Source organism: Diadema antillarum, unplaced genomic scaffold (genome assembly GCF_040938485.1).
Source record: "Diadema antillarum isolate AM-2024a unplaced genomic scaffold, OU_Dant_1.0 scf00000091, whole genome shotgun sequence".
NCBI lineage: Eukaryota > Metazoa > Echinodermata > Echinoidea > Diadematoida > Diadematidae > Diadema > Diadema antillarum.
This window is the reverse complement of record NW_027270980.1, coordinates 2,675,303-2,703,076: the sequence shown is the minus strand read 5'-3', so window position 1 is coordinate 2,703,076 and position 27,774 is coordinate 2,675,303. Positions and strand designations below refer to the sequence as shown.

The following is a 27,774-nucleotide window of genomic DNA, read 5'->3' as shown; positions in this document are numbered from 1 at the left end:
TGCATTCATTCAATCCACATGTACAATGAAGGTGGACTTGTCCTTCAAAATTATTCATTTTGAGACGTAAAGACGTACCTGGCTTTGTGCAGATGTATCTCTTCAGGTTTTCAGAGAGTTTCAATCCTGGCGGCAGCTGTGGTAACGTGTATGCGTCTGACTTTACGGGTTTAGGTATGTACTGAATAACGGCACCATCATCAGACAGCACTGAAGGACATGAGGCTTGGGTGAACTGGGGGCAGACTGCGGGATCGTATGGTGCTGCCAAAAGGTAACATATAAGCTCAATGTTCTCACTACTTTCAAAATACCATAATACCAGCCTATACTTTCGTTACGAAGTCTACCCAAATGAATCCAGCACACATTATTATCATACAATATGGATAATCAATGATGCAGTGTACGCGCGAGCAGTGAAATGTACCATCAAAAAAAAAAATCTAAATCATTGTGTTTAAATCTATGGGAGCAATACATTAGAAACATACATGATGATAAACTGAGGATTTTATGAATATGACATTATGGGATGCACGTTGCCTCTGCAAAGGAAGGCTGATTGGAGGCAATGTTTCCTGCTTGGATGGGTGACGCGCAGGCGGAGGAGACAGGAAGGACCTGTAGGAGAGTGATCATTTATTTAAATGTTTTAAAGGCACACAGACGTGACAAATGGACAGCAATCATACGTGGTCTTCCTACTTCACGAAAAAAAAAGAAACAACAAAGTAATTGATTGTTTTTGGAGGTAACATTACTGCATTACTACTACATTAACATTATTTTTGTGCATAAAAATAGCAAAAATATAAATGAACATATACGCTCACACAAAGCCTAAGAAAATAAAAAGAACATGGCTTGTCAGTAGACCTAAGAATTAAACAGTTAAGCATCTCACGAAACTTCTTCTGAACATTAAAAAAAAAAATCGCATGATTTTTCTTTTCAGGTTATGTTAACATATTGCTTGGACTTTAGTGCAGTGTACACTTAGCGGTTGAATAACACTACAAATTAACCCTACACAAACACAGGTTCTATTATAAATCGGATCTATATGGGAATGTTTACTTGTGAGCGATGGTTAGAAAGAATTTTAACAGAGTAGTTTAATAGTAGAAGGCAAAGTAACTAATTGCCGATTAATGCAGAAGAAAGTATTGGCAGATAATGCTTCAATAGCAAGGTTTACACGAATTCAGAAGTGGGTGTAAAGGTTTATCTTCGATAAATTATGTTTCTTCACTCTCCAATCTGCATAGTTTGTAGGTGAATACATATTTTGGCCACTAGAATCTGCAATGAACGCACTAAATTTTATTTTAAAACATAGTATAAGATACGGGAAAATATATTTCAAATCGTCTCACAACTAACGTCATGACAAATTAAAACATGCAACATTTTCAAAAAACATGCATGTCTACAGTAAAGTCATGATTTAAATATAACGATCAATGATATACCAATACTGCATAATAATTATCGAACGATTGACTTTTCTGAATAGAAAAAACATTTTACTTAAACAGTGAGCTCATAGTCATTTACTGATATGGATCTACAGAACTCCAGTTTCAGCAACATAAAAATTTAACTCATTTTATCTGTCCATAACAAAACAAGTTCTAAATCTCAATCGTAAGTCCACGGTGCTCCAAAAGTTTGAACATTTTTCTTGATGGAAAAAGGATTAAACAGGTTCATGATTTTAGGTATTTGGGTGTTAATAGACGACCATCTTCAGTTCGATGCACACATACAAAATCTTGCCAAATCTATTTCCATGAAATTATTTATGATACGTAAACTGAGCCAATTTTTGGATAACGATTCACTTAAACTTTTGTATACTGCAGTTATTCAACCGTGTATTGATTATTCATGCTCCGTTTGGGGAAATTGCTCTATTGAAAATAGAAATATTCTTTATCGATTACAAAGGAGGGCAGCACGAATTATCACACCAAATTTTGATTATGAAACTGCAAATGGGAAATGACATTATCAAGGTTTTGAATTTACAAACATTTGAAAATAGAAGAAATTATTTTTTGACAACGCTCATGTATAAATGCATCCATGGACTTGCCCCCACCCGAATGTGCAATTATATTGAAATGATTTTTGACAGGCATGAGTTTAATACAAGAGCAGCTGATTCTTTGAATGTGGTACCACCTAAACTGAATGTAGAGTGTTTTAAAAGATGCTTTAGATATACAGGAGGAAAGGTATGGGAACTCACTACCTAATGTTTTAAAGATATCAAAGTCATTATCAGCTTTTAGATTGTTATATAAGAAAATGCATTTTTACTGATTTTATCCAACGCCCTGTTTTTACATAATATGTATCATATTATTTTTTTTTTGTCACACTGTATTACCCAAACTTGCCTTGTGCAAAGTATGTGTGCGTGAGTCCTTGAATGTGTGTTATGGGTATACAAGCATTGAACTGTTTAGGTTTAATGGGCATGACCGCCAGATTGCATGTAATCTATTTATTAGTGTAGATTTTTACATGGAATTTCTATCTGCCTTTAATGATCGCGGGCTTGTTAATTCAAGTCCTTACTGGCAGTTTCGTTTATTCCTTTTGTACACCAAATGGTTCGATTGTGTATATTATCTTGCATCATTTTATTCGCTGTTTTAATATATCCTTTTCTATCATATTCTTTTGTCATAACATACATAGATCTGGTTACTACTGATTTCAACTAGACGTATTGCTCCTTTCAGCTCTGATTGCTTCTTTGTAGTGGTTTTTATGCTTATATTTATGTAACATGATTTTTATATTTATATAGTTGGATTGTACAGGACCTTGATGTAAAACAGCATTCACTTGCTGATCTTGTTATCCTGTCAGAATATGTTGAAATATCATGTTGAAATAAATTTGATTTTGTTTTCGCACAAGAATGTATGAGCCTGTGACGTCAACGTAAAATGAAAAACAATACTTTTGTACCCTGAAGTTATTGCTCGAAAAATTTAATAGCAATGAAAATACAACATTGAGCTCTCCATAACGGATGCCAAGTATACCGCAAATTATTGTGTAAATGCGTTATAATGAGTTGAAATGAGAAAAAAATGCAATTACATTGTACAATTGAACATTTTTCATATCGTTACATCAAATCAGTAAGGCATTATGATGAATGTTGAGCTCTCTGTAACTGATATAAAGTATACTGTAAATTATTGAGGACATGTATTAAAATGAGTTGAAATGAGGAAAATGCATTTACATTGTACAATTAAACAATTTTCATACTAGTACACAAAATCAGTTCAGCATTCTAAAGGAAAACACCGTGAACGGAGGTAGACCAGCAAGAACACAGTGACTTTTATGGCCAATACCAAAACAAAGATATTGGAAATAGAGGGGATAAACCCAAATATTGCCGTAAAAAAGACTTAAAAGAAAGACGATCCATTAAGGTAGTTACCAAGCTGTTCTAAGGTACGATTAACCCTCATCGGCATATCTGATAAATTGCCACTTTTTAATCGTATCAAAGGCTTTCATCATAATTATCAGGAATATGAGCTCGATTTAACGAGAATTGTCTGCAGCAAAAGTTCATTCACTCCGTATTTTATTATTATCATTATTATTGGCATCATCATTATCATTATTATTTTAGGACAGCAGCAACCGCTTAATATTTTAGTCGAAAATCTTATCTCCTCTTGAGCTGGTGTTCACGATTGACATTGATAGGCCTAATCTTCAGATTTTAGATATTGCTAAACAAATCCATTCTAATACCATGAGTAAAATAAGAATAAGTTTAAACTCTATGGCACTCCATAATTTCTGGACCTACTGCAATAGCGACAATCACGTAACATTTCCAGTTGATAGGTAATTCATATTGAAAAATGTTACGACCAAAACCACACTGAGAATGATCGCACGAAAGAACTACTATATTGGTGTTCAGGTGGTTTAATTGACAGTAATATTGCCGGTACAGACTCGTAATGACTGTTCGCAACAGTACAATAATGATCAACAGAAACAATTATAAATCGATAATATTATAATCACTTACATGCATTACAGTCAAATCTGACATCACAAGGTCCATGTAAGTCCCTGGAAATTTCCACAGATGAGGTTCGATGCACAGATTAATGATCCGTGATGCACCGATGATTGATTTCTCACACGTAAATCAACGGACACAGGTTAAAGCCCCTTTTACACCATCACGGATCGCATCACGGATGACCACGGATCGTCGATCCGGGGTCATCCTATCTGTTTCCGGCATGACCGTGTTGACTCCGTGAAGTCATCCGGCATTATCCTTATCTCCGCGAGAAAAATTAAACTTGCTTAATTTTTCATCACGGACATCACGGATGAAAATCAATATGAACTCTTCCTTGCTGGCACCGTCTACTTCGTGTTGCCGCCGTATTCCTTCTTTGTAGGCACCGGCTATTCCGTGTTGTCTCCGTACTCATTCCGGGACAATCCGTGAAGACATCGGGACGTCCGTATTAGCATCGGCTCCATCCGGGATGAATTCGTAGTATTTTGCCAATTCATACTACTAAGTCCATGAAATTTGCTCACATCTTCCCCCATCAGTACAGCCAGCAACCCCTCAAACTGTTCGAATAATGGTAGCCTGAGAAGCTTTAGTAACTCACACACATTTCCTTGATTTGTGTGTGTGTGTGTGTGTGTGTGTGTGTGTTTCCTGATTTGTTTTGTTTTGTTTTGTTTTGCTTTGTTTATGTCTGATGTTGCCGCAAAGTGAAAGTTTGCAACAAGAGATTTGCCTGATGTCGACAAGCCCATGCGTATGTACGCTGCTGTAGACTTTCTGGTGTGTTTGTTATTAGGTCTGGAAGCATGTTGCCCGAGAACAATGCCATCTGTCAACATATTAGGGACATCCGTGTCCTTGTAGCCTCCTTACTTGTCCGTGTAGACACCCATTTGTAGATTTTAGTGCTACATTTTCTCACTCTTCGTTCACTATTCCGTAAGATATCGCAATTATAATCTCGCAAAGCAAACAACTGTAAATCAGAGTTATTGAAAAATGATATATATAAGAATGCGGTCAAACTCTCTTTGACGACATACAGGAAAGTAAACTTCAAGAATATAACAAGGCAACATAATTAGCGATGATGCCATCCAACGGAATTAAAAGAAACTTGAATCTAAGGAATATCGTTTAATATACCACAAGATCAAAAAATTTTATCCAACTTTGTCCAAAGGGACATTCTGCATCTCTGTAAATAATTTTCAAATAACCAAGTTCAAGTCTTATGCCCATGCTTGCATGCAGCGTTAATGAAACAATGTCTGGTCAAATGTACCAATGGTAGTGAGGGCTTGTGGATACACAATGGGCAATAATCATAATATGAAAGCTTAAGCTTTCTATTTCAATCGTCAGCGATAAGATTAGCTAAACCTCGTTCAGAAGCTGCATCTTCTGCATCATCATCGGGTCAACTCGGAAAGATGACAGCTTGGCATGAGCCAAGCAGCTAGAAATAATTATGATATCTGGGCCCTGTTTTATGAGAATTAAATTGACTATATGGTTGATTACAACTGTAAGTCTATGGCAGCCTGTGTGGTAAGGAAATTTACATTCGATTTTATCTTTTGATAAAACAGGGCCTTGTGAGTGTAATTAAATTGCTTAGTTTTGCAGAAGGGCGTGCAGTCGTTATTCCGGAGGTTCGTTTTTTCGAAGGCTTATTTTTCCCAACATGAAGTAAGGTTTACTATTTCTACTCTGTCCGAAGGTTCGTTATTATCCGCAAATTAATGAAATAAATAAGATTTGTTACTGTGAAGGTTCGTTTGTAACAAAAAAGACACACACACACACAAAAAAATTTCACTTCCGAAGGGCCATTAGTACACACCAACTTTACATTTTCGGATTAATGAGCATTATTTCATTTTCGAAAATTTCAGTATTTCATAAACGAACGTAATTTCGTTTTCAAATCATAAACTTTCGGAATAGCGAACATCACCATTGCAGAAGTACAGTCAGACCTGTTTATAGTGGTCACAGAAAGGAGACGCAAAGAGTCACATGTGAAACATGTACACGTATACTTATAATTATGCACGTGATTTATGCACTGAACAATGCCGTTACTATTTTTTTTTTTTGCGAGTGCATTACTACGTCTGAATAGAGATGGCGATCTTATCACTGTGCGGCATTCATGACCGGCACGGATGCAAAGCAGAAAAATATGCTATATAAAGGGACTCTGCAGCTAAGGTTCTGTAAGGGTCCTTGGACACCTATTGGTATAAACAGGTTAAAATCTACCATGGGATACAAAATAGGTGGCCGCTTGCCACGTCAGACAGGTGGCCGCTTTCCACAGGGTCTTGATCAAGGCTATTCTCTCGGGGGGGGGGGGGGGGGGGGGTCATTTTCCGTATACAGTGTATTATGGCAAGTGACCGGTTTGACTGTAGATGATGTGTTTGTGAGAGCGGAGATGATGTTATGGACTGTGTACAATAAGCCGAAAACTCAAAACTCAAAATTACAAAAACAACGATAACGACAACAAAAATGCATGAGAGAGCGTATTCCTGGCAAAAGAAGACAAAGGAGAGTGCACACAGCACAACATAAACAAGATGTGGCCTCATCCCAACAGGGATCAGGGACAAGAGACATCGACTGAAAACCAAAATATTTCGATGCATACCATGGAGCTCCATGCTTATACTGATCCTTTGAGTTGCAGACTACATGTTCAGCGCTCCCCTGACCTTCGCGATATACTCAACTATTTATCATGATGCCATTACTTTTCGGTGCTCCTCATCAATGGTATGTTATCAACTATAGCTGTCTCTTTGATGTTCTTAGTCACAATGGATTACTCTTTACCTGGAAGGTTTCCAGCTCACACACACGCACACACACACACACACACACACACACTCACACACACACACACACACACACACACACACACACACAAATTTACCCCTAGTGATACGAGCATGACTATAGCAGATGAGGATTGAAGTGTATAGTGTTCTGCGTGGCCCTCAGCAGCCTAGCTTTTAATAGCTGTAGCCCGCGGTTACAGTTCGTTATTCCGACGGTTCCTCAGTCCAAAGTTCGTTAATAAGAAAATGAAATAAGGTTCGTTATTCTGAAGGTTCGAAAATCGAAAAAAAAGAAGGTTCGTCATTACAGAGGCTAATTCGATAATCCGAAAACGGAATAAGGTTGCTTTCAGTTTCGGATTGATAACCTCACTTCATTTTCGGACTAACCAACCTTCGGAATAACAAAACGTAGGTCTATTTCATTTTCGGAAAAAGGCATCAATGGCCGAATTAGCGAATCGCATTTCCTTTTCGGATAAACGGACAGCTAGGTATAGGGAATTTGTGTGTCCATGAGTAACCTCCGGAATAACGAACTTTATTTCATCTTCGGGTTAACGAACCTTCAAAACAACGAACATCACTCTGGCCTACGGCATGTCCAACCAAGGAGGTACAAGGCAAGCCTAGTACCTCCTTGGTCCAACCCTGAAGTCAGCGAGTTACATTGAACTGCCAATATGGCCTTGGGACAGGCCTCTTGTGTGTCACCTGGGCCTCGACGGGAGTAGGCCTATAATACTGCTGGATCTTAAGGAGAAAATATCCTTTTATATGGAATGTTGATATGGAGAAAGATAACTTTGGCGTTCAATCGCTTTAGAACCTCTTCGACCCCTCCTTGTTTCACCCTTTGGCAGTCTATTTGGGGCCATCTGAACCATTTGAACATTGCGTTCCTCCGAATCCTCCTGCCAAATTTGATGCAAAATGTGGTCGTACATTCTAAGGGAAAATATTTACAAGACAAATGTAATGAATACCTTGAGCAGTTATGATATTATCGAAGGGGCATAGTGGTTTTTGTTAGAATTGTGGGAAATTTCTACAAATGTTAACAGAATTAAGCATATTTCTGAGTCTGTATATGACTTTCAAATCACTACTGAATATTACGATTTGCTTTCAGTATGCTTCACAAAATTCAAAAGATTCATATGTTTCTAGAATTAAAGGACAAGTTCACCTTCATAAACATAAGGATTGAGAGAATGTAGCAATATTAGTAGAACACATCATTGAAAGTTTGAGGAAAATCGGACAATCCGTTCAAAAGTTATAAATTTTTGAAGTTTTTGTGCAGTAACCGCTGGATGAGAAGACTACTGCAGTGTGTGAAAAACTTAGATGTCACATGCGTACAACAATATAAGGAAAATATAAAGAGAATTTCACAAAATTTCATCTTTTGAAAAAAGTACACATTCCCTCGACTCGTTACCGACAAATGTTATGGGTAATATTATTCCCCCTGCCTTTAGAAAGAGGCAATTCAAGTGCTCTATTATTATGCGAAAAAAGTGTTGAATTTTCTTTACATTTTCTTTATACTGTTGTACGCATATGACTCACAAGCTGTAGTGTAGTAGTCTCCTCATCCAGCGGTTCCAACACAAAAATTTTAAAAATTCATAACTTTTGCATCGATTGCCCAATTTTCCTCAAACTTTCACTGATGGGTTCTACTAATATTGTTGCATTCTCTCAATCCTTATGTTTATGAAGGTGAACTTGTCCTTTAAGGAACAGTGCAATTCAGATGAATATTCGCATTATAGTTTCTTCTGCATTTATGGTGCTAATCTTCATAGTTCATGACAATGAAGGTCTATATTTTGAGAAATTTGGTCCCTGGAAAGAATGACTAAAATAACCCCAAACTGCCGAAACTTTGCACAACCGATGTCGAACTACCTATATCTGGATATTATCTAGACTGGATACTTCACATAATCCGTTTATTTTCTGCACAAATTTGCGTGATTTATGCTAATTAAAGGGTGAGGTTGATACAGTAGATTCATTCGATTTTTTTTTCTTGTTTTCATTTCTACGTGGACTAAGGAAGATTTGCTCCAGTTCAATGGGAGGTTTAACTTAAAATTCAGGCAAAACGTCTAGTCTGAAAGGCTAATTTTCATAAATCCTGCAATTCTTTTCTATATCTAGGTCTACAGAGTGTCGCTTTGGATGAAATATGCCCACTTGTCCATACAAATAGATTTATTTTAAGGTAAGCTACACATTGGTACCCCCTCCCTTCAATTTGCCATTAACAAATCTACTATTGGTCCTTTTCAGGCGGCGCTGCTTATCTCTTATTCCTCCTTGTTTTTTTTTTTTTTGGCAGTCTGAAGCGATTTTTAATTATCTGATCGATGTTGTGATACGTCATATCAGGGCGTTATGGAAACGACAAGTAATCTGTTCTAGCATTGCTGTTAAAATTGCAATGAGATGATGATGATGGAAAGAAAAAAAAGTGACGCAGATACTGGTGCAAGTTTTATGGTTTCTCGCCAAATAATAAAAGCGACCATGCAGGGCAATATCAAGATCACTTTACTCATCGAGATCGTGTCTAACGAGAGTTATGACCATGTTCCAATGATATTATGATAAGTTGGTATCATATTTATATAATTATGTCGGCATGTCGGTGTGCGCACTTTGAACACCATGATGAGCAGTTTCCATTCTGGCACACAAAGGAATGATAGATGTCTGGTGCTGAATAAGCTGCACCCACTCTGCGGCCCGATATCCAGCACAATGACACCCAAACAAAAGGATCGAATTTTCGTATCTCGCTCGTGTAATACTGTTATATGCGTCACTTCTTTTGTAGGAATACATTCACGTATATACTGAATCTTTTAAACGGTTTTCTGGTCACCATTTAAAGACTGTGGACGCGCTGGCCTCTATGTCAAAACTTCCATAGTAATTTAACCAATTCGGTTAGTTTTTTTTGTGTGTTTTTTTTTATAGTCATGAATCACGTCATGCTGTAATAGGATCAAAATTGATTTGTTCTCATCTATTTCATATGAATTTACTTTGTTCGTTATCTAGAAAAGAAAACATAACTTAGTGAAAGAAAGGAACAAAACAAAATAAAGGGCACAATGTTATACGTACCTGAAGGCTGCCAGAGAAGAAACAAGAACCATATGGTGACTGAAATTCCCTGGAATGAATGTTGAAAACAAATGAAACAGAAACCATGACTCTAAGATCTGTTCGATTTATTTATTCCTCACATGTAAATGTGAAAGACAAGGTGTGGCTTGTCTAAGAATAATACATAATATGCTGCTTGATATATCATCATGTCATTAAGTCGGTGCCTAATGTATCCCGAGCATGCTTTTTTTTTTCAACTGAAGGAACAGAACATATACACATATTATAGAATAGATAACATGAATAAAACTTTCAAGTATTTCAAATATCATTTCACCGCAAAGGACATCACAAAGTGGAATAATAAAAAAAAAAAACCAATAAAGGACAAGAATAAGGGGGTATCCGAATAGTAATAGTACAGAGAAGAGACGTCAAAACATGTAGATGACATGGAACCCTGTACAGCTGTAGATGGCATAACAGTACATGAAAGCATGCAACACAAATCGAAGAGTCAAATAGGGGTGATAGACCAGAACAAAAATGATTCCAAGAAATAAACGAAGGGAAAGCTTTTTTTTAACAGATGAAATGCATATGCATACAGTTTATATGTTTGCTTGCTTACGCCTGTAGGTATAGGAGATATCTCGTACAGTGGTTTATATTCGCTTACAGAAATAATTTCTGGATTTTTAACAATAAGTGTCTAAGTTCTGCACTAAGCAATGATATAGGTGATTGTATTTGGCCTAAGATTTGTTTCCTTGATAATCACTTACGAGTCGTTTGTCATGTACACCATACTCACACAAATACCACCACCACCAAAAAAAAAGATGTAATCTGTTATCTCGAAATGACATAAAGAGAGAAAAAAAAAAACAGACGAAGGTTTTTTTTTAACACCTTCGCCTGACAGCATGAACTGTGTTTTGATGATAGACCCATTCTTTACCCGCGCGTTCTGAGACAGGTTCTGAGCATGGACAATCCTGATATTATTTGTGAATGTAAAAACCTATTGACAATCTTGATATCATTTGTGAAACTACCCTCATCGGCTCACAATATCATCTGACGAATTTTACAGAGTCTATACTGTTTCACTGAATTCAATATAACGACAAAATACAACGTTTCGTAGAAATTTTCACTCATGTGTTGCTCTTAGAATCTTTGGCTCATCATCGATTGTCTATTACGTGATAAGCCTATATACGGATATTAATTATTTCTTAGTTTCCCCCATTAGATTATGTTACTCTGAACAGAGAAATGAACGACTGCTATCCCAGTATATATAAGGAATCGAAGAAAGTCAACACATCAACAGATTGAATTCAATTGATTAAATCCAATATGAATGTAATACGGGGTTCTCATTTCAATGTATCAGATCGTGCACAGCTGTAACTTATCACAGTTTGATTTCAAAACAATTTCATTATCCGTTTATGGTGCAAACTTACCCTCTGGTCATAGGAATTCCTCAGTCCGTTCATCTTGTTGTTATCAGAAGGAGCATTTGAAAACGCTGTTCCTCAGTCATGCAGTTATTCCATTAATACGTTTTATGCTTTATGCACAAGACTTTCCTTATGAACACAGCAACTCGACTGCATTGTTTTTTACATAGCCAGTCAGTCTTTCTCTTTTCTACACGACGGCGCGTGCTGTCGCGCGGCCGCCAATTCGGGCGTGTGCGGATTTCGATTTTATTAGAATTCAGTTGACAAAAGACGTGCATTCAGCTACGTTTCCAATATTAATATAACAGATGAATGATTTCAGGGGAAATCGAATTCTTGAAGCGGTTTGGTCTGTCAATACTACAAGTTTCGTAAGCCTATGACGTATACATCGATTTTGTGATGAATAGTTTTCCACCGTGTTGAAATTTAGACACAATTTTATCGTTAGCGTATTATGCTTGAGAGAGAATGCCGTTTATTATAGGATAGATGTTTCATGAAGGCCACACAGCAGTGACTCTATCTTGATGACAATAAGCATGTATATATATATATATATATATATATATATATATATATATATTATGTAAGGAACGATAATTTCACGGTTAAATAGGTTGGAATATTTGATCTCTTTCTCTTTATTTCTATCAACTTCTTGTATACATGATTACCAAGATTATGGCCATGCTCTAAGAATTGAAAAATAATGTCGTGGAAAGGATTTTGCATGATATGTTCTTGAAAGTTTTGATTGTATATAGAATTTTTTTTTTAAAGTTGACGTCATTATACCCCACACATCCATAAGGTGATGTTTGTTATTCCGACGGTTTGTATATCAGAATATGAATAGAGGTTCGTTTATACGAACATTTATCTTGTGGCATTATTCAATTCATTTATTTCAATTCAATTCATTTATTTCAATTCAATTCATTTATTTCAATTCAATTCATTTATTTTCATTCTTCTTTTTTCCAACAAAACATAACACAAGATAAATCCGGTATTACATCATAAACAAAGACATTTGCCTTTGCAATAAATAAATGATAACGATAAACATAAGAGCGCATACTGGCAAAAAAAATAATAATACAAAGTCATGCTTCAGTTAAAAAAAAAGAAAGAATAGAGAGGTCCACTAAAAAGCAAAGCTTGTATATTGTGAACCACTCATAAAACTTATGAATTACTTATTTACAAACACTTGTGACGAATATGATATACGACAGGACGGGACAAAACAGAAGAAACACAACAACATAACACAACTTGCCAGAATAGATGAAAAGTATGGAAGGGAAGAAAGAAAAAGAGAGAATGAGAAAATGTGAGAATGCCTACACGCTGAACAAGGGAAATGGAACAGGGGATGGTAGAGAATGTGCTTCATAGAGTTGGCGCTGCATGCAGCTGTGCAAGGATTGCGATGGCTACTTCATTACGTAATAATTAATTCAGTGATTGAATGATTGGTGGGTGGATGATGAACCCTGAGGTTGACGAAACCTATAGCTAATGAAAAAAAAAACATACCAGAGAGGATTTGATAGAAAAAAATTCAACTTGCGCTTAAAAGAATACCAAGATGGGGAATTTTTTATTTCACAGCTCAGTGAGTTCCAAAATTTAGGACCGGTGTATATAAATGTATTCTGAGCCAATAAAGTTCTCAGGAGGGGTAAATGAAACTCATTAGATTGTCTAGTGGGATAATCATGAAAAGACTGGTTCCGTGGGAACATTGAATTCAAAATACTGGGAAGTGCATTTACATTGCAATTAAACATAAACTGACCACGTTGAAAAAATACAAATCTTTAATTTTCAAAATCTTATTATTTAGTAAATAATGGCTCTGTATGGGAACGTGGCGGGACATCACAAATAATACGAACAACCTTTTCTTTTTTGTAATAACAGTGGTTTTTCTAGTAAATTTTGATGGGCACTACCCCACGCTACGAGTCCGTAATAATAATAAGATAAGGTAAAATTAGAGGAAAACACAACGTCAACAAAGAGGACAATGGAATATGAAACATAAGTCTATTAATAATACCAATATTGCGTGAAATTATTGTACTAATGTTTGTAATAGTTATGCGGCCTCCATGAAAGTTTATCGTCCACTGTGATACCAAGGAATTTTATATGAGAAACTCGTTCTAACAAAGTGTCATCAAAAGCAATACCTGTGCCTAAATCTTCTATAGAATTACTAAAAAGTATATAACTTAGTTTTTCTGGAGATTTAGTGATAATTTATTAGCTCTTATCCACTGAGTCACTTTTTTTCAATTCGGAATTAACGATGCGTACAAGAGTATCTGGATTTTGGTGAGAAAAGAAAATATTTGAATCGTCAGCAAAAAGCATAATTGAGAGTATGTCAGATGATCTGCAAAAGTCATTAATAGAAATGATAAAAAGTAAAGGTCCTAATAAACTACCCTGTGGGACGCCACATTTAATGAATTTTAAACTCGAGCTGTTCTCGTTCAGAGATACATATTGTTTTCGGTTTTGTAGGTAACTCCTGAGCCACTCCAAGGCATTCCCCCGTACTCCATATAATGAGACAATTTATAAAGTAATATTTCATGAATAATTGTATCGAAGGCCTTGGAGAAGTCCAGGAAGATACCAATAAGATGAGAATGATTATCACTGGTATGCGCAGCGTGGTCAATAAACTTTAAAAGATCATGAATGGCGCTATGTTTCTGACGAAACCCAAATTGAGAATTTGTAAAAGCATTATGCAAATTCAGAAAATTAATTGTTCTTGTAGATATCAATTTTTCCAATATCTTAGATAAAGATGACAGCAAAAAAATAGGTCGATAATTACATATATCAGAATCATCTCCTTTTTTCAATAAAGGGAAAACCCTAGCCTTTTTCATAAAATCAGGAAAAACACCACTTGATATTGATTTATTGAAAATATATGAGAGTGGGTCAGCAATTGAAGATATAATTCCCTTTGAAATAAAATTACTGATATCGTCATTGCCGGCACTTCGCTTGTTATTCATTGCGGTAACAATATCTATTATTTCATATTTTGTTGTTGGAAAAAAAATAGAACTGGAATTGGATTGACCTAAGAATTTAGACAAATGTATATTTGACTGCGGTATTTTTTCTGCCAAATTCTCTCCAATCATTGAAAAGTAAGAGTTAAAAATATTAACTGTATCATTGGGATCTTCAAAAACTTTATTATTATGTCTTATTTTTGTAATTTTTGATTTCTTTTTTGATATATTCATAACATGCTTCAACACCTTCCATGTAGTTTTTATATCATGTTTATATTTTTCTAACTGAATCATATAATAGTTTCTCTTTTCCATCCGTATAATCTTCGTTAAAATATTTTATACGAAGTTTATTTATTTTTTTACGTCTCAGGTTTTTTTTTCCATTTTGAATTTATAATATAACCTATTTTTCCTATTTATTGAACGAAGAAAACATTTTGTAATCCATGGTAATTTTGGGGAAGTTTTATAGTTAACTGACTTTTCTTTTAATCTGGAAATATATTCATCTAAATATCTATTGATTATCCCTGAAAAATTCTCTAACGATACATTTATATCATCATTATCATAAACACTAAACCAATCGGCCCTAAGTTAGCATCAAGGCTAGCCAAATTTTCTGGTGTAGCTCTACGTCTGGATGAAGAAGAATGAAACTTATTAACACAGTGTTTAAGGTCAAAACATGCTATAATGGGGGAATGATCAGTAATATCAGATAACATTATTGAAGAATTTAAAATCTGCACAGAATTAGCAAAAGTATTATCAAGGAGGGTGGCGGAATGATTTGTAACACGAGTTGGCTTCGAAATTAATGGCAAAAAAGAAGCTGACAAAAACATTTCAAGAAATTCTTGAGGATGTATTATCAGTATTCTTAATCAAATTAATGTTAAAATCACCCATTATGAAAATACTTTTATTAACAAAAAAGGGGCTTTTTGATAAGTTTGTTATACAATCTAAAAAATCTGTAGGATTTGAACTTGGGGGTCTATAAAAAATACCAATTATGATATTTTTACTTTGCGGAATGAAAATTTCCACAAACAGGGACTCTAAAATATCATTCATAATATGAAATTCATCACAAACACTAATTTCAAATTTTTTAGATAAATAAAACGCAACCCCACCACCCGTCCTCTTCACTCTGTTATTAAGAAAAAAATCATAACCATTTAATGCATACGGCAAATTATCATCAGATAATAACCATGTTTCAGTTAAGCCTATTACTGAAATTTGACGTTTATTTTGGTTATCTAATAATATCTGTAGTTCATCAAAATGTTTATTAATACTTCTTATATTTAGATGTAACATAGAAAATGTGCATTGTGAAAAACTCTTTGTAAAATCTTTGAATTGATCAACAGTGACATACTTAGAAGGAGTTTGAGTTAAGTCATATTCAAAATCAAAATCATTATATAAATCTTTTGAAGATGAGTTAACATTATTGGCAATAAGATTATCAAAAAAAAAAAAAGCAGACGAATGTAACTCATTGCGACTTAATTCCGAAGGGAAGCGTCTAAACAAATCAAAGAGTTCATCATCATCAAGGGAATCAAATGCTGCATTGAGTCGAAAAAGGTTCTTTCGCTGTTTTCTTTTACACCTTGATTGTCGACCTCTTGCAGGCGATTTTCATTTTGTTTCTTTTAATAAATGAATATAGCTTTCATTGGGTATCACATGTAAGAATAATGAAGAAGGTCGCCTTTTTCTTGACGTGACCAGCAGAGCACGACACAAAGGAACCTTTATAAGAATGACTTTGAGGGGTTTTCTTGACTACAGCCGAGTGACAGTACTCCTCTATATAGCGATTTATGATATCATCCACCATGAGTATCATTATTAGCAGTAGTGCTATTATGAAATTCCTGCTATGTGAAACTCATAGATTACAGTATACATCTGCCTACATGCCGTTCATCTGATCGTTGCTGCTTCGGAGAAGCTGAGTTGAGTCTGATTGTAACTGAGATACATACACAACAACAAAATTCATTATTCGCACCACCGTGATATTTCCATCTCCAGTACCCTTTTTCTCTCGGCTCAGTTTGCTGCTCCTTGTCTAGCTCTGCCACCGAGACAACTATATAACGTAACTACCATTTCCAGGTTAAAAAACAGCTTTAGTGTTTCAAAATAGTTCTAATGTGCGTTAGGGATAAAAAAAAAACAATGTAAAATAATGTTCATCCGTATAATGAATTCGAGCATTGTTAAATGTACAAAATGTGAACTGTAGATTTGTCCGCCAATCTAGTCGTTTCTAGAACAGTAAAACCGCCCACAGTTAGAGTCTATGGAGAAAAATTAGTGATATCTACGAGACGACCAATTGGAGCGATACTCAAGATGAAAAATGTTTGATTTTCCATAGCCTTTTGAAAAGGTGTGAAAGAAAAAACCTAGACAGAATACCACCGCCGCCTTGGAGTCCAAACCAAACATTTGTATTATCGATCATAGACAAGTTGACATAACTACAGCGTCCTAACCCAATCCGCAAGGGAAAAAAGGTATAACATAATTAATTCTGACCTTAAATGTTAAAAAAAAAGAAATGACAGCAAGTTAATATGCTCGGCCCAAGATGGCAGCGTCGATAACGAACCCGAGTGATCTAATTAGCAGTTTCGACCTTCGTGATGCGTATTGCAAGTGAGCTATGCAGTTACGTCAGACTATTTTACATTATTATGCCTAATTCTGTGACTGTATTCATTTTTACAGCATACTTTACAGAAGACATATTTGGTTCTAGATACTCTGACGATAACAATGAAAAACATGATAGAGGAGTTGAGACCATGCAGGTGTTGAAACCGGTTTGCTTCCCATAGGTACTATCTTTGTTTCATCACGTTTTAGTATGTTCTGCGCTATAGTACATATTAGGAAAATGAGACAATGAAAAGATGCTGAGACCACTTCAGCCCAAGCACACTCCAACTGGTATTATTATATAATATTATGTACATAATTTGTATACTTGTGTGTGTTCTGCGTAACGTATGCTATAAAACGAAACGGAAAGTGTTGATACCTCTTGAACCATGGTTCGCTCCCAAATACAAATTCAGTTGTACTAGGTGTAATTACAACAACAAAAAATCCCCTTTTGATCCTAAATAGTTCGAAAAATATGTATCAGATAACTGTCATTGTTATGAGTAATAACTTAACAATGTACAATTTAGGTGGAGGTGATTTAAATGTGTGAGCATGAATCAATTTCTCAATTTCAAGATTTTGGTCAAATTGGAACTCTCTGTACAAAATCTAACTTTACACAGGAACAAATGATGTATATGTGAGTGTGTGCTTACAATGACCCTGATCAATAGAGACATGAATACCACGAACATGACGATTACCACCTTTTCAGAGCTCTTTTTCAGAGCTGACTAGGCTTCTGGTCTCCAAGGAACATGAATTCTTTATTGATAATTCATGCTGGATTGCCCTGGTGGGCACTGCTAGTCTGAATTCATGGTAAAGGGTAAAATGCGTGCACTAAAACAGTAAGCACATGTTTTCATGTGCTTGCATACACTATATTTCAGGATGAATGAAGACTAGCTGTGAAAGTGGAATTCATCATGAATATGTAATAGAGCATTTCAACCCTTGCCGTCGTTCAGGATCATTGTCTGGGTGTTATCCACACACTGCCATACACACCAATTGACCCATGTGCAAAATAAAAATTTGTACAGAGGGTTGAAAATAGAGCAAAATCTGAAACCTATAACTTAAAAATAAATCTTGAATTTAGTCGAACTGATTTATGCTTTCATTTATAAACGACCTCCAATAGAATTGTACATTATCCAGCTATTTCTCATATCAGTGTCAGTGTTTTCTGATTTATAGTTTTTGAACGATCAACGATCAAAAGTGCATGGGAAATGTTTTTTTGTAACACCTAGTATGTTTCGTCATGCTCTTAATTGTTTCTGTCCCATGAGCTACCAGTATGCAGTAAAAAATACATAGTAAACGTAAAAGAAGAGTTGAACGTTATTGAATCATTACTTTTAACATAATTCAATTCTCTATAAACGCAACGCAACATCGCTATACGTGTACTCCAATGTGATATAGATTCTGTTATGGGTACAACTAAAGGATTTACTTGCGTGATACTTCCTCGATTCTGTATGTAGAGATGGCTGGCTTCCTCTTATTTTTAAAGTCCGTGGACTTGAATATCATATTGGGGTGTATGTATAGGCCTAACCATGTGCGTTTGCAAAGGTTTACACATAACAGGGTGGATCCAGGAATTCCGTAACGGGGGAGGTGGAGGTCCTAACAAAATTACTCTCCCCCCCCCCCCCCCCATTGTTTCTTTTGTTTTAACCAAAACAAAACATGAATAAAGGGGGGGGGCGCCCGGTACGCCTCGCCTGGATTCGCCGCTGCATAAATAAACATATCATGATTAATGCACTGACACGTGCAGCATTCGTTGATAAGAAGCTAATGCATGTAAATTATGTGACCCATATAATGCAGGCAGAGACACATTTGGTCATCATTCTGTTTGATGATGTCGATCCGTTGTAAATAAATATCATCATCTCAGGTCCACCACACTTACTGTGCTATCTCATCAAGAACCCGAACAACAGCCGTATGTCGCGCCTTCAATATTGCAGCACCTCAATCCTGGAACAGTCTCCCCACAAATATCCAATCAGCAGTTAACACAGATTAATTAAAAAAAAAAACTGTTGAAAACTTATTTGTTCCAAAAATAAGACCTCTTTATAGCTCTTACTTAATTCCACTGCTAGTGATCTGACAAGTGTAAAGTCATCGTTTATTTGTTTTGTTTTGCTTTGTTTATACTTTCTCTGTTTTGTTTGGTAAATATTGTGATCTCTTGTATTTTGTTAAAATTGTTGAAGCGCTTTGTGTCTGTTTAGAAAAAGCGCTATATAATTAGTTATTATTATTATCTTTTTTTTTCTTGCGTTCAAAATGATTTCATAAGTCTTACCTGCTATACAAGCTATACCACGTTACAGGAAGATATCTCAGTAGTTCCTCTCGTATGGATGAGGAATTCTACAGTTTCCTGGAAATGGAATTGCGCCGAATGCAGTGCCACGTAAATGATCTTCACAAAAAAAATAAAACATTATTGAATGTACACCGTAATCCCATCATCATTTATCACTTGTTTTCACTCAACCACGGACTCATATTGCTGACTCTGCGTATGATTGTCTGAACAAGGTAAAATGTAATAATGTTGAGTGGTCGTCATTGACGAATCATATCGACCAATATTGCTTTTTAATGCATCCGTACTCTTCTCTCATTACATAGGAGATACCATAGGCACATTTAAACTGTTTCACTGGCCGTTGGCAATCTAATTACGATGCTACATGAATAATTGGAAACGGTGGGATGATGACACCGGTACCTGCCGTTTCATGAGAGAATATTCTCATAACAGGTACAACAAAATATTTGAAACTAAACAGATAAAATGGCTTGTTTTCAATGAGCTAAAGCAACCATGGCAACCGACCGGACAAAGGATTTGATAAGATTACCCAATATCGTGTACAAAAATTAACTATGAGTGAAGCTAATTTTCCTCTTTGACGGAAGAAAAAATTGACTGCATACAACAATTGTTATGATCAGCAATTCTTTTTTTTTCAGTTATGCAATATAACAGGAACAGCTAGGGCAACATCAGTTATAAAATGTGTTCATTTCGGTTGTTTCCATAGTATGTAGCTGTAAATATCGCAGCTTTATAATCAATATGAAAAGAAGAAAACTGTGATATGATGTTGAGTATTATAACTAGAGATGCACTTTTAGTCATCACCGCATGTGTATTTATATACCCAGCGGCATTTGGTTGCAATCTTGTTACTAACTCACGTGAAGGTAAAGGCTTCATGGGGAGCGGTGCGTATATGATGGGACTGCCCGATGGTGCCATTAATTGAGTGATGATCGGTTTCAACTTGATTATGTCAATGAAATGGCATACTCAATATTTGTCCTTCAGTGCAATTAATCAAACTTAATGTACAACATGGCGAGACTTGATCGAATATTCTCCATACTGCATTGAGGCCACAGGATTGTAGAGCATGCAGTTCAGTCGTTAGTATGATTAGATTGAATTCAAGCATACTTATTTTTTTTCATTTTTCAGCTTTTTTTTAAAGATGGCGTTATTAACCCTACCACATGCAGAAGTGTTCTATTTGTTTACAAACAAAAACACACGAAAAACAACCAAACAAAAGACCTGGAGGAGGCAGGGCATTTTACTGACGAATGTTCAGTTCTAGATGGTATCCCTGAAGTCATGAGGCATGGTAAGACAAACAAGAAAATTAGTATTGAGTGATGAAAGTAATGAGAATTTAAAGGGACCGCATAGTTTTGGTTGAGACCTAATTTCAGGTTTCTAACATTTCTTGGTGAGATAATGAGAAACCTCGTAGAGCATGTAATTCCATGAGGAATTCAACGTTTATTTGATGAAAATTAGGTTTGAAATGGTTGAGATATCCAAAACAGAGCGATTCTAATAAAGTGTGGGACCCACCTTTTATCACGATCGCTTTGTTTTACTTTGTTTTTTTGATGTTTCAGCCATTCCAAACCCGATTTTCATCAAATAAACTTTGAATTCTTCTTAAAATGGTATGCTCTGTACTATTTCATAAGTGTTTTCTTGGTATCTCGCAAAAAGTCAAAGGGCCCAATTCTCATCTCCACCAATACTGTACACTGTAAAAACATCGGTGTTAGATTTAACACCATGGGTGTTAAATCTAACACCGATCAAACTTCAATAGAGGACCACACCCACAGATGTAGAAAATGCACTGTGATGGTGTTGAAAAGTGTTCACCTGACACTTCGTGGTGTTAATTTGACACTGTACCTGGTGTTATTTTGACAAGGTACTGGTGTTAATTCAAAAATGACACCACATGGTATTGATTTGATATTTGTTGGTGTTAATATCAATAAGAGACCACACCAACTGGTGTTACTGTAGTGTAAATTTATTTTCAAATTTTTTTCAAAAATCTGGTATTTTAATGTAAAATTCTTTATCGTCTTGTTTAAATTAAAAATCAACAAGAAGTGCAGTTACTAACAAACTCTTCAAAAAACAGTTTTATATTTGGAAATGACACCCGGACGTGTGAATTTAACACCATAAATGAGCACCGAAAATTTAACACCAGCTCGGTGTTCACTATTTAACACCGGACTTTTTGCAGTGTACCATCCGCTTAACCTCTATCGAGTGTAAACGCAGTTTAGACATGTCTCGCGCTTTGCAGTTGCAACATGGAATTTGAGCTCAACGTATTGTATGTAATAATGCTAGAATTAATACACTCTTGGTGCCAAAATCCAGAGTTTGGACTTTACCTTGTTTTGCAGTCCGCCAAATGCCCCCCCCCCCCACCATGGTTTTACCCTCTTCCTTGCTATCTAGAGTGAAACTCGCATAAATCGATCTTCTCGGGACTGAGCAAAACACATCGACTTAAGCGATTTTCGACTTGTGCGTAAGTCGAAAAAAAATCGACTTACAGTTACACCACGCGTACATAATGTACATGTATGTTGTCTACTCTGGAGCCGAGAGCTGGAGCGGTGTGCCCGATATTTGCCCTTCAGCAAGACACTTTATCCACATTGATGCAGGCCACGGCTCCACACTAACTTTTATTTTGGTGGCCCGATCGGGCCACCAAAATGATTGATTTTTATTTTCTGGTGGCCCGAAGAAAAAAAAAACCCAAGCAAATCTAAATCGGTCCTACTAAACATAGAAAAATAAATATTAAGTATTACTGAAGTGATACAGGACGGTACTCACGTCTAGAATAAATGAATAGAAAATTTAATCATCTTATACCGTTATTCTGAGTTCTAAGATTTAGCAAATAGGCTTATAGATTATTATTAAAGTTGATGCCTATTTAGGTGGTCAAAATTTACGTTTGAAATGAGAAAATGGGAGCATTTGCAGACATTTGTAAACATCCGACATTAATTTTGTTTTAGCATCGTAAAGACCCAAAAGTTACCGTTATTCAATTTTGATTGTAAAAGCAATCATCCACCATTTTAACACCTTCCGGAGCCGAATGTTACCGTTAATCATTTTCAAATGTAAAAACAAGTAACCTACATTCATTTTACGACCTTACTGAGCTGAATATTATCCTTATTCATTTCCGAACGTGAAAGCAAATATCCGCTTTTTATTTCATCATCTAACTGAGCCGATTGATACCGTTTATCATTTCCAAATGTAAAAGACACAATCTGTTACTTATTTTAGCATCGTACGGAGCAGAATATTACCGTTGTTCGATCTCCAAATTCAAAAGCAAACACCCGACATTTATTTTATGATCGTAAGGAGCCGAATGTTACTGCTGTCCACTTCCGAAAGTGAAATGAATCATCTGACAATTATTTCAGCATCGTAAGGAGCCGAATGTTATACTGTTTTTCATATTCGAACGTCAAGGCAGACATCCGATATTTACTTTACCATCAAACGCAGCTGAATGATATTGTTATTCATTTCGAATGTTAAATAGCAAATGTCTGATATTTATTTCAGCTTCTTGATTATGGAGCAGAATGGTACTGCTATTCACTTCCGAACGTAAAAGCAATCATCTGACATTTATTTTGGCATCTTCCGGAGCCGAATGTTCCATGCTATTTACTTTCGAACGTTAAAAAAAGCGAACATTCGGCATTTATTTCATCATCGTACGGAGTAGAATATTATTGTTATTCATTTCAGAACGTCAAAGGGATCATTCGACATATATTTTAGCATCTTCCGGAGCTGAATGTTATTGCCATTTACTTTCGAACGTAAAAGCGAACATCCGGCATTCATTTCATCATCGTACTGAGTTGAATACTATTGTTATTCATTTCCGAATGCCAAAGCAAACATTCAACATTTGTTTTAGCATCTTCCGGAGCTGAATGTTATTGCTATTTACTTTCGAACATAAAAGCAAACATCAGACATTCATTTTATCATCGGACGGAGTTGAATACTATTGTTATTCATTTCCGAACGTCAAAGCAAATATCAAACATTAACTCGCGTGAGTTCTTGCGTTACCTATAGTTAATGTTTACGAAACATCGTTAATTTGCGCTAGGGATCGTTACTCATCGTTACCATACAAACGTTAATTTTCCCGGTCGTTAGTTTGCGTTACTAACGATTCGGGTGAAATCGCTTGCGTTAATGAAACGTTAATGTTTATTAACGCAAAGTTTCTTTTGGTATATACTGTATGTAAACAAAAACTGGCGTCTCGTGATTTTGACAGTGATTTATTACACAATAAAATCTCATTCGACTTAGGCACAGTGAATTCAATGGTTTTTCCGTGAAAGTGTTCTTAGAATTTCATCGACTTAGGCGAGTATTCGACTTAAAGAATTCGACTTGTGAGTGAATTAATACACGTAAGTCAATGGGGAAAAATCGAGACTTTTTAAAATCATCGACTTGCGCGCCTGATTATTCGACATACAGTGACATATGCGACGTCGACTTAGGCGAGTTTAACTGTATTATGTATATATATATATATATATATATATATATATATATATATGGAGAGAGAGAGAGAGGAGAAAGAGAAAAACAATCTCAGATATTGGCAAACCTTTTGGCGGCCATTTTGGAGGCTATCTTGAATACGTCAAACCTTCAAGTTTCCAAGAGCTGCATCTTCCAGTTACGGATTCAGCACTCATTTCCACTTCCACTTTCAATTTATTTCTACAATTTTTGGGTTTCAAGAATACAAAGTACGAATGAAAATATAACAATTCCTTTGGAATTTTAGCAAAATAAGATTTTCTGAGGAAAATGAATTTTACGAACAAATTCACTAAATCATTCAAATGCAAAGTACAGTAGATTCTTGCATTTTTTCTTCCTCGACATGCTCCACGTTTCAGTTTGGGGCCATGATAACTCAATTCAATTCTATTGTATTCTATTCTATTCTATTCTGTTCTATTCTATCTTATTGTCCATTAATGAAAATTTGTTTTGTTCGCATCCATACACATTACATCGGTACATAACGATATAGAATGCATACATACAGAGTAATGAATACATGACGAACAGCACATAAATATGGTAGACATACTTTTAGAAATAAACAGCAATATAACATCGAACTCAATATCAGAGTATACATAATGCATGATATTCAAGGAAATTTCATCTGTATACATAAATCATAAGTCATGAGGTTTGATGAGATGACATCCCTTTCCATGTGATAAAACCACGACATATATGAACTGAAGGATTCTCTAGGATTAACTCACATTTATTTCAATAAAGGGGGAAAGGTGAAAGTGCAGGGGGGGGGGGAGGGAGAGAGGATGATAAAAATTGCAATGCATTCTTATGCTTTCTCTACTAAGTATTCCTTTCGTTTGTATACACCCGCCCATGTGATTGACATACTGTTTTTTGTAGCGTTATTACTGAACTTCTTACAGCAGTCGGTTCTAAGATCAGTGATTATGATCACGGCAAACTGGTATAGTGTTCGTCTGTTCATCTGAAAATATCAGTCAAATATCTTTACGCAATTTGAAAGTGCCTACATTAATTATTTGAAATAAGCTATGCATTTGGAATGATGGTCACTTCACATAGAGCCATTATTTATAAAGTAACTCGTTAGATTTTTTTTCCTATATTCTAATATATTTCACAACAAAAAGTGATGCTCAACTCAAAATGTTTAAGCAGAGAAAGTGCACATTAAAAAATAATCCCATTTACCAGGTGATGACAATGGGTGATGTTCATTATTCTGAAGGCTCGTTCAATATTCCGAAACACACAAATTCCCTATACCTATACAGATTTTTTGATCCAAAATTGAATTAGGGTTCGTTAATTCCAACATTCATGGCGTTATTCCTAAGATTCGTAATTCAAAAAGAAAGAAGAAATAAGGTTCGTTAAACTGAAAATGCAAAGAAGGTACGTATATACACTGACGAACCTCCGCTTGATTATGAATCTTATTTCGTTTGTCCAAATTATGCAGTCTGCTTATAATCTGCAGGCTGTTTCACAAGCTTGAAAGACAAACATATGCGTGTTTTACAATCCAGTAGGCATTGGCGCGAGAACCCGATACTTGTCATGAATGCTTGTTTTATATGTGTCAGCTTCATTTTCTGCCCCCGAGAGGCCCACACTTGATTCCATCCAATTTCGTCGCTCAGCCGGATACTATGCCAAGATAATTGCAAACAGGAGCGTGTTAAAGTTATAGGATTGATTAATTATATTCTGTAGGAACATTGACTTCACATATATATACACAATGGAAATGTACTTTCTGTTTCGCTCACAATTTATGACAATGGTATAGCTCTACATTTTTGAAGAGAACACAACTGACAAAGCCTGTAAAATTCATTAATAAACTGAATTAGTGATATTAATGTTTTGTTGATTAGAACTATTCAAAGTCGAAATTATAAAAACACAATTGAATTACTTAAAGAATCCTCAACCCAATCAATATCACAAATAAGTCACATTGATTATGTATTTGTAAACCAAGTCAAACCAATCAATATCGTTACAATATCGAAAAAGACTAAAGATATCATTCATACATGAATAGCATAATATATTATGTTCAATAATTCAATAATGCGGAGAGTACTTCGAATTCGAAATAAGAAGTGATAAATGAGATGATTAATAATGATGAAACGATTGACAACATTAAATTATTCTATTGATAATAACGATCAAGAAGTAACAAGTTCCGCTGACACTGCAAATGGAAAAAATGCAACAAAGGGATTGAAACCTGAATATACATGTGGATGAGTGAATGCATGCAGAATTGTTAGAAGAAATCATCAGCGAATTTTGAGGAAAATCAGACAATCTCTCAAAAACACTTATGATTTAGTGTGAAGGTGTCTGCACAGGATGAGTAAGTCTACTCCAGTTCTTTATTTCACTACAGGAAGTTCTTTATGTCATTACAGGACAACGATATAAATAAAATAGGAAGATAATTCCGCAAAATCTAAATTCAATGAATGTTACACATTTCCTAGAATTGTTACTGACATTTCTTTCTTTCTTTTTTCTTTCTTTATTATCTATTCTTCTTGCTATTTAAAAGCAGTAAGTCAAGTGCTCTTTAATCATACAAGAAAAGTGATTTCATAATTTTCCTATATATTTTCTTTAAATCGTGTTCCATGCATGGCGTCACTCTTCCATAAATAAATCAACTTCTTATCTAACAAATTGACGTGAAAAAGTAAATATTGCGCAATAATCAAAATCCAAGACATTACAAGAATATGATGGAATCAAATATGAAATTGTGTACGCCGACTTGCGTTGATCTAGGCCTACATGATATCCGGATCATGACTTAATAGTGCTTGGTAAAAAGAATATGTAAATATGTCCAATATAATTATTCTACAATAATTCTTCTGCTGTTACTTTAGATGACGTGATACACGCGCTTACGCACGCACACGCACTCACACACACACTCACACACACATACACATCTCCCAAATCGATATCTGTCGTTAACATAATCTGTTAATCACCGCTACTAAATTCATTATTAAACAAAAGGTGTTAGAATGCACTTAATTCCCTTGAACTCAGCATGCATAACTTGTATGTTTCCATGCTATAAGGGTTGACGAGTCAATTGTCCACTGGTTGAAACCGAATTTCAGAGCATATAGGCATTCAAAGTCAGTTCAGCTGAACGAGTGTCCAAAATGGAATACGGATATCAGTTAACGAGGTTCTAATATTCATGTGGGTAGGAAATGTCCACATATCACATGTAAAATGACTGGCGGTTCAAATGTCGCATAGCCTAATAAAACAGTTATTATCATCATTGTTATTATCATATATATATATATATATATATATGTGTGTGTATATATATATATATATATATATATATAATTATATATATATATATATAATTATATATATATATATATATATATATATATAATTATATATATATATATATGTATATATATAT

At 35.3% G+C, this 27,774-nt stretch overlaps 1 long non-coding RNA gene across 1 annotated transcript; it reads right to left on the bottom strand.

Moving 5' to 3' along the window:
• Positions 1-126: 126 nt before the first annotated feature.
• On the bottom strand, positions 127-11,620 carry LOC139718203 (uncharacterized). The gene is made up of 3 exons (XR_011710026.1): positions 11,544-11,620; positions 10,084-10,132; positions 127-264 (listed from the first exon to the last, which is right to left on the bottom strand). It is a non-coding gene; the product is annotated as an uncharacterized lncRNA (long non-coding RNA).
• Between the last annotated feature and the right edge of the window lie 16,154 nt (positions 11,621-27,774).